The following is an 8,268-nucleotide window of genomic DNA, read 5'->3' as shown; positions in this document are numbered from 1 at the left end:
AAGACGTTTGAGGAGGGCTGGCAGTGGGGAGGGGGGGTTATTAGCTTTTTCAAAGAAATCACCGATGCTAATGTTTGAGCCAATTGGCTATGCCCCCCACACCCGAGGAAATCCCTCTTCTCCCATTGTCCCTTCAGTTAGTAAGGGGTGAGTACAGACAACCACAAGGGATACACAAGAGATGAGAGGGGACCGTTTTCATCTTAGCCTTGGCCAGAACACCACAGTTCCCCAGCCAATATGAAACTGTCCCCAGCCAACAAAGGGAGAGGGAGAGAGCAAAGCAAGGCTTGTCTGGGTTCAAACACATAACCTGAGGTAAAGAACAGTAGTAGGCAAACTTCAGTCTCGAAAGACTCTGGTATTGCGCTCTGAATGGTGGTTCTGGAACAGCGTCTAGTGTGGCCGAAAAGGCCGATTCGGGAGTGACAATCCCTTCCACACTGGGAGCAAGTGCAGTCTGTCCCTGGTCTGTCTCCCTGGCTATGGGCCTTCCTTCTTTGCCTCTTGGCCTCAGACTGTTGGCCAAGTGTCTCTTCAAACTGGGAAAGGCCATGCTGCACAGCCTGCCTCCAAGCGGGCCGCTCAGAGGCCAGGGTTTCCCACCTGTTGAGGTCCACTCCTAAGGCCTTCAGATCCCTCTTGCAGATGTCCTTGTATCGCAGCTGTGGTCTACCTGTAGGGCGCTTTCCTTGCACGAGTTCTCCATAGAGGAGATCCTTTGGGATCAGGCCCTCGAGGTAAAGAACAGCTACAGTGCAAACTAAGGGCACAATCCTATGCATCAGAAATCCTATTGTGTTCAATGGGGCTTATGCCCAGGAAAGTGGATAGGATTGCAGCCTAAGGGAGCAATCCTAACCAACTTTCCAACTTTCAAGTGCTGCAACCTGCATTTGGGAGGCAGTCATGGAGGCCTCCTCAAGGTAGAGCAATGTTTGTTCCCTTACCTAGGTGCTGGAAAGTTGGCTAAGATTGTGACCCAAGTCTCTTACTCTGAAGACCAAACTTAAGCCGACCAGGACTTTTCATCACTAGGGTTGGTACCAAAAGTTCACACAAAGTGATATTTGAAGCAGATTTCCAGGATCCAAGCAATGAGAAATGCCTGTGAATTTTCAGAAGAAGTCAAACAGGTCTTTGGTAGAACCAGCAACACTTTGGGGGGGGGGGGGAGTTCTAGCCTGCTTTGTTCAAGACAACACTTTCACTCACTTTCCTGCCCCACTCCTGTGACTTACTATAATTCTCTCTTCTTCAGCTACAGCTTGAGGGTCCAATCCTATCCAACTTTCTAGCATTGATCCAGCTGTGCCAATGGGGCATGTGCTGCATTCTACAGTGGTGGTTCCATCACAGATGTCTTCACAATGTAAGGGAACATTTGCTCCCTTTCCATGGGGATGCATTGCAGCTGCGTCCGTGCTGGAAAGTTGGATAGGATTTGATGCTGAGGGTAGCACGCTGACCAAGTACGCTGCGGATCAATGCCCAGGTTCCAGCAGAGAAAGCACCAATGTTGAGACCATTGCTTGAGCATCAGGTTGAGACTTGCATGAGCATCAATTGGCATGCTTTTTCCCCCTAGAAGAAGGCAGACAGAAATGGTTTGCCGGATCACAGCCCAATCCTATCCAAAGCTTATGGTGGTGGATCTCGTGATCTGCCACCTTAAGACCCAGACTAGTAGTGCGAAACCCAAGCCAACTTCTTGTGCTTTGGGCTCACTGGTGCGAACAGCCAGAAGCCCAGTGTACAGGACAGTGCTCCCAGATGCCCTGTCAAAACAGATAGGTTAGCAGGGGTAGTTCAGGAGAGAATTGTGGGCAATTTGGGGTGGGGAGCAGGCCAGGCAGGGAATAGGAGAGGGAAAACCTCAGTGGCAGTGATGCATGCCAAGATCCTATCCCCCTTTTATGCCCTGAACTGCTTCCTGAGTCTCCTCAGACTTACCCCAGAAAAACAACCATAAGAAGAGCCCCGTTGGATCAGGCCAAAGGCCCATCTCATCCAACTTCCTGGATCTCAGTGGCCCACCAAATGCCTCAGGGAGCACACAAGACAACAAGAGACCTGCACCCTGGTGCCCTCCCTTGCATCTGGCAACCAGCAGTGGTCTGAAGGGAGCCCTTGGAGGCCAGATGGCCTACAATGAGGTAAGTAAGGTAAAGTTTTATATCACTTCTCAGGCCGTCTGGTCACACGCACATACCCCTAGCATGCAGTGAGTGCTGGATCAGGAGCGCTTCATGAGATGTGCCTGCAGGAGATAGGATTGAGCCCAAAGACTCATAAAAAATCCAGCACCCCATTTCCCGCCGGGACTAGCTAGATGCCTCTGAGCATTCACAAACAGAACATTTATTTTTTCACATTTTTATACTTCCCTTTCTCCAGGGAGCTCAGGGTGGTGTACGTGGTTCCTTCTCTCCTGTTCTTCTCACAACAACCTTGTGAGGTAGGCGAGCCTGAGATATAGTGACTAGCCCAAGGTCACCCAGGAAGCTTTATGGCTGAGCAGGGATTTAAACCTGGATCTTCCAGGTCAGACTCTCAAAGCACTACACCATCTCGGTTACACCAACACGAACACCACCAACCTGAAGGTGATCCCCTTCCTCTGTTGTTTGTCCCTGGCATCCGGCAGTCAAAGGAGGATGCCTCTGTACAATGAAACTATCATGTCTAATGGTAGTTGACGACTACCCTCTATTCATGGGCCCATCATCCATTACAAATCTGGAGATGATGAAACTTGTCATGATGTGCCTGCATGTTGAGTCATCTCCCCACAATCGTTCAACCTAAACAGCCTTCATTTTTTTTCTCTCCCCCTATGTTATTACATTTAAAAGGAGAAATCTCATACACGAGGGTTTTGTGCCTTTTTTTTTTTTGCAACTGTAGAAATGTAATTCTTGCCATAATTGCAGACCCAATTATCCCCAAGAATTACATGTGATTTACATAGGTGTAAACACCACTGCCTCCTGCACACACAGATATTGTTTAAAGATTAAATGCATATACACAGATAATCGCAATCATTGCTCGCCATAATCACTGCAGAGAAACGCTCTCCAAAGACCACTTGAATTCCCCTTTCAGCCACGCTTTGTGTTGCTGCTGAGTGCAAAAACCATTTTTCAAAAAAAGGCAACACAGCACTAAAGAAATGCTCTGAAAATTCATGTGAACAACGGGAAGCTCATTTACAAGGGTCACATCTGCTCGGAAATTTATCTCCCCCTCCCCACCAGTTTGCTACTTTAAGTACCAGCCCTTGCTCGGTGCATTTCAACCAGTGGTATTTCACAAGATGGCGGGTGTAGCCATTGGCATGGTGACCACATGGCACTGCCCTGCCTACCCTAAGTGGAGACGGCAAAGGCAATGGTATGCCAGGGGGCTAGATGTGACCTGCAACTTCCTGGCCCAGCCTATCATAAGAGGTCTGGTTTGGGGAAGGAAGCTATGGAACACAGCCCCAACTGTGGGGCAAGCCACCCACTCCTGTGTCTAGCCGTCGTCCCTGGCGGCAGGAGTGGGACTCATAGAAGTGGTACCTGCATGAAATGGTACTTGGAAAAGTGGTACTTGGGGGGGGGAACCCTGATCTGGTCTAAATGTGTGATTAGTCTACATCTGGCATGCAAGTGAAACAGAATTATAAGAGGCAACAAATTTCAGAAAGACAAAACCTCCATTGCTCCAACTATTTGTCATGTGTCAAACTATCGCCGTGGTTCCCAAACTTTTTTTAATGGCAGCCTACTTGACTCACTGGGACACTGGCCACATCTCCCCTTTAGGGTTACAATCCTATACATTGTATAGGGTGGCAAGTTTCTCCATGAGGATTTCACAGCCCCCCTGGGTGGTTGCCGTGACTCCCCAGCAAGTCACAGCTCGCCGTTTGGGAACCACTGAGCTAGAGGGTATTTCCTATTGCAGGGGTCTCCAGACTTCAACCCGATAGCCAGATTCGGCGCCCTGCCTCAGCCCTCCCCTGCATGAACCGTTCTGCGCGGGAGCCTCCCCTAGTGCCTCTGTGCACCCCTAGTCTTCGCCGTGTCCAGCAAAGGCCTGGAAGCAGAAGAAAAGAAACAGTCACTTGCTCAATTATGGACATGCACTCACCAGCATTTCTGCATGTTAAGTGCACCGTCACCTGCAGACCTTAGTAGGAGATCCACACACTGCCATCAATTTATCTTTGGATAGAGTCCAGTTTCTGTCCATCAAGTGCCCACCTGGCCAGAGTGACCCCTGAACTCTCAGTGAGCCTTTGGGGGTGGGCAAGGAGTAGCACAGGCACCAAGCTGCTGAGGGTACCAGAAAAACCCTGTGCACTGGGCCCCCCCCCAAGGACTCCCCAGCCACTCCCTGATTGTGCATTGGATACAACCACTGACACCTGTGCAAACATTTCCATTGAGGAATATGGGTTCTTGACTTGTGCCCAACTTAGCTGATGCCTGACACAGTCCTTGGCAAGGAGCACCATGTCGTGTTCTAGAGCAGGGGTGCCCAAACCCCGGCCCGGGGGCCACTTGCGGCCCTCGAGGCCTCTCAATGCGGCCCTCAGGGAGTCCCCAGTCTCCAATGAGCCTCTGGCCCTCCAGAGATTTGTTGAAGCCCGCACTGGCCCAACGCAACTGCTCTCAGCGTGAGGGCGACTGTTTGACCTCTTGTGTGAGCTGTGGGATGAGAGCTCCCTCCACTGCTTGCTCTTTCATATCTGTGATGCAGCAGCGGCAGCAAAGGAAAGGCCAGCCTTGCTTGGTGCAAGGCCTTTTATAGGCCTTGAGCTATTGTAAGACCTTCATTCATTCATATAAGTTCATCTTTAATATATTCATTTATGTGAACTTATGTAAATTTACTCAAATTTTAAATGTAAATTAATTCTTTTTTTTCCCCCGGCCCCCTGACACAGTGTCAGAGAGATGATGTGGCCCTCCTGCCAAAAACTTTGGACACCCCTGTTCTAGAGCATGGCTTTTCTCCAGGACCCAGCAGCAACTGTTACCCTGCACATGCCTGATCTCATCTGATCTCAGAAGCTAAGCAGGGTCAGGCCTGGTTAGTACTTGGATGGGAGACCGCCTGGAAATACTGGGTGCTGTAGGCTTATACCATAGTCTTTTGAGACAGAAGGTTGCCAACCATACCACAGCACCCTGGCACCTACATTGGGCAGAGTTTCTCCTTCATTGGAGAGCAGACCTCAAAAGTGGCCTGCAGCTGCTGCCTCTTTTTTAGGGGTTCCAAGTCACATCTGTAAATTATCATTCCTATAATGCAGATGGAGAAAACTGAGGCTGTATCTTCTTCGCTAAAGCCACCTAGCAAATTCAAGGCAGAGGAAATATCCAAACCAGGGATGTTTCAGTAGGAACATTCCTGGAATTGGAGCTCCTGTCCAAAATGGACAACATCTGCACAGTGGCATCAAGATGTTGTCCATTTTGCAGGGTGTGCGCAAAAAAAGAGAGGGGAACCATCAGGAACGGTGGAAGCTGCATTCGCAGAATTCTATGAGAAATGCAGACATTTCTGCATTTCTCATAGAATTCTAACGAATAATTTGCTCTTCGGAACCAAGAAACAGGCAACTCAGATCTCCAAAACCTGGAGAGAATTTGGAAGGAGCGGATGCACTGAGAATTGGAGCATAGCCTGCATAGATGGCCGTGGGGAGGGGAGGCCTCCCCTGTGCAATACTAAGGAAAAGCTGCATCGCCATAATGCCTTATCTGTGCATATGGAGAGGCCAGTTAAAGGCCAGGAGGCCTTTACACAGTTCCTCCAATAAGCCAAATTTGACTGCTGTTTATGCAGAGCCAGTTACCAGAAAAGCTTGTTGGCAGACGCGAAGGGGTTGGGGGGGGGATCGGGGGAGAGCAGCCGTTCCCAGTTTCCACAATCAGGTTCTATAGGCTGATCACAACAGGGGCTGTGAAAAGGGCTTTCAAAGGAGGGGCTCAGGGGTCAAGAGGCACGGTCCATATGCTTGCACAGATACACTTCCCGGCAGTCGCAGTGTGGAGTCTTGCGCTAGCAGGGAAGTTGTGGGTTGGGCGGCTGCCAAACGGATGCCAGATCACATTAAGGCTGCTTTGGCAGTGGGAAAGGGGGGAGTGCCTGGGTTCTATAGCCAAAAAAATTATGAGGATTTGGCCCCATGATCATAGAGACGCTTTGGAGACAGCAGAAACCCAATTCAAATGTCCAGGAAGGGCACATGATACACGCCTCTTATGAGATTCTACCATCTGTATTGCCTTGGAATGCACATGAGAATTTTTCATGTTCCTCCCTGTGTGTCAAAGCTAGGTTAGAAACCTGATTGTCATGAGAGCTGTGCATGTGGCTGAGGACACATTCATCTAAGAATCAGGGAGGCCACATTCCAATAGCATCTTTTTCATTTTAAACTTACTGACATGTGATCATGTCGCTCCATTATGACATCATCCCGTTCACTATGTGATCCCTGATTGAGTGGGATCAAGTAGCCAGGGAAACAGTACAAATTTATCTCATTTAAGTATGAATATTCACACAATTGCAGAGGCTTTTATTCTGGTGAAATTGCTAGTTTCAATCCTGGAACTAAAAATAAAAAATAAAAAAGACAAATATTTGGGGTAGCTCTAATTTTAAATTCAGGGGCATTTTTACGGGTCACAAGATTAGTATCTAATGGAGTGGTTTTAATGTACTAAACATCAGCATCTCGGGCAGCAATTTTCAACCATTTTCATCTCATGGCACACTGATAAGGTGCTAAAATTCTCAGGGCACACCATCAGTTTCTTGACAATTCACAAGGCACACCACACTGCTGGTTTGGGGGGGGGGGTTTCACATACTCCCAATGGCCCTATTAATAAAAGAGCATCCCCCAAACTCCCGTGGAACACCTGTGGATCATTTATGGGTCACAGCACATTGGTTGAAAATCACTGATTTAGGGAATGTAACCATGATAGGAATTATATCTTATAGAAAGCTGCAAAAAGTGAGACAGAGGCAATTCGGGCAAAACTTGCAGGGCAAAGACCATTTTGAATCTGATTAATGTCCGGCACACTGTAAAATTACTGGTTTCTAAAGACATTTCTGAAGACATCAGGTGAAGGCCTACAAAACATCATCTGCAAGACTATTCTTGTCCAGACTTCTTCATTGCATTAGGAAATGATCAGTGCAGTAATTCCTCCAAACACAACCCAATAAGAGAGATGGGGAAAGCTGGCAATGCAACTGCACATCTCAAAGCGTCGTCAGCATACCACGTGACTAAGGATTGATGCTCAATTTAATTGATGCTTTTCCCCAAGCAAGCTGCACATTTGTGCATTACTGTTCTTTCACATCCCTCCCCAAAACCCGCTTTTTCCATGGTTCCATTGGTTTAGCTCCTTCATATGTGATCCTAACTACAATCCTTGAAATGTACAGTAAACCTAACTGGAACAAAACCTAATGTACAAGCAGCTACATTCTTTATATTTTGTTCCCTGATAATTTCCTCTTCCCTTCCTTTGCTATCCCCATGCACAATGCTAACAATTAAACTGTAATCTCCTCAGGGCAGAGGGCTGGCTGGCTGGCTGGCAGGCAGATAGATAATGGTTCTTATAAACAGTTCACTGGTTGCTGGTGGCTGGATCCGGTCATTGGTTGTCATTTGTTTATCATTTGTTTAAAGAAATATTAGTCAATTAATCGTGAGGTTTTTTTTGTTTTGTGGTTTTTTTCAGTACCACCCTATGCCTATCTACCCAGAAATAAGCCCCTTTGTGTTTCATGGGGCTTACGCCCAAAAAAACATGTACAAGATTGCAGCCCTGGTCAATATGCGATTTGTATTAGATAAAATGCTTCAACTGTCTGTCAATCAAAACTTTTTTTTTCCTGATGTAAATAGCACATGGAGGAGAAAGGATATGATCCAGGTCAGAAGTACGGTGGGGGCAAACTGCTAAGGCCTGCCAAGCCCCCATTGCCGCCATCTATCCCCTAATTTGCATCCCCCCTTGGTGATATTTAGCAGAACAAATCAAAACAAGTCATTGATTGCATTAAAAGTAATGAGTGCTTTGGCCCTACAACTGAGAAGGGCCCCTGCAGCCTTTACAAGCACTTGTCTTTAGAATAATTTTACTACTTTTTTTAACCCGAAGTGGGACAGTTTTCAGTGACTCAAAATCTTTTCATTGGTTGACCTGATTAAGCAGGTAAATATTGCTGTTTGTG

General features: G+C 47.5%; 1 pseudogene; it reads left to right on the top strand.

The window, feature by feature from the left end:
* Positions 1-5,014: 5,014 nt before the first annotated feature.
* LOC136663290 (5S ribosomal RNA) lies at positions 5,015-5,134 on the top strand (annotated as a pseudogene).
* Positions 5,135-8,268: the final 3,134 nt, after the last annotated feature.

Source organism: Tiliqua scincoides, chromosome 12 (assembly GCF_035046505.1).
Source record: "Tiliqua scincoides isolate rTilSci1 chromosome 12, rTilSci1.hap2, whole genome shotgun sequence".
Classification (NCBI taxonomy): domain Eukaryota; kingdom Metazoa; phylum Chordata; class Lepidosauria; order Squamata; family Scincidae; genus Tiliqua; species Tiliqua scincoides.
Note: the sequence above shows the minus strand (reverse complement) of the source record. Positions and strands in the feature narration are given on the sequence as shown.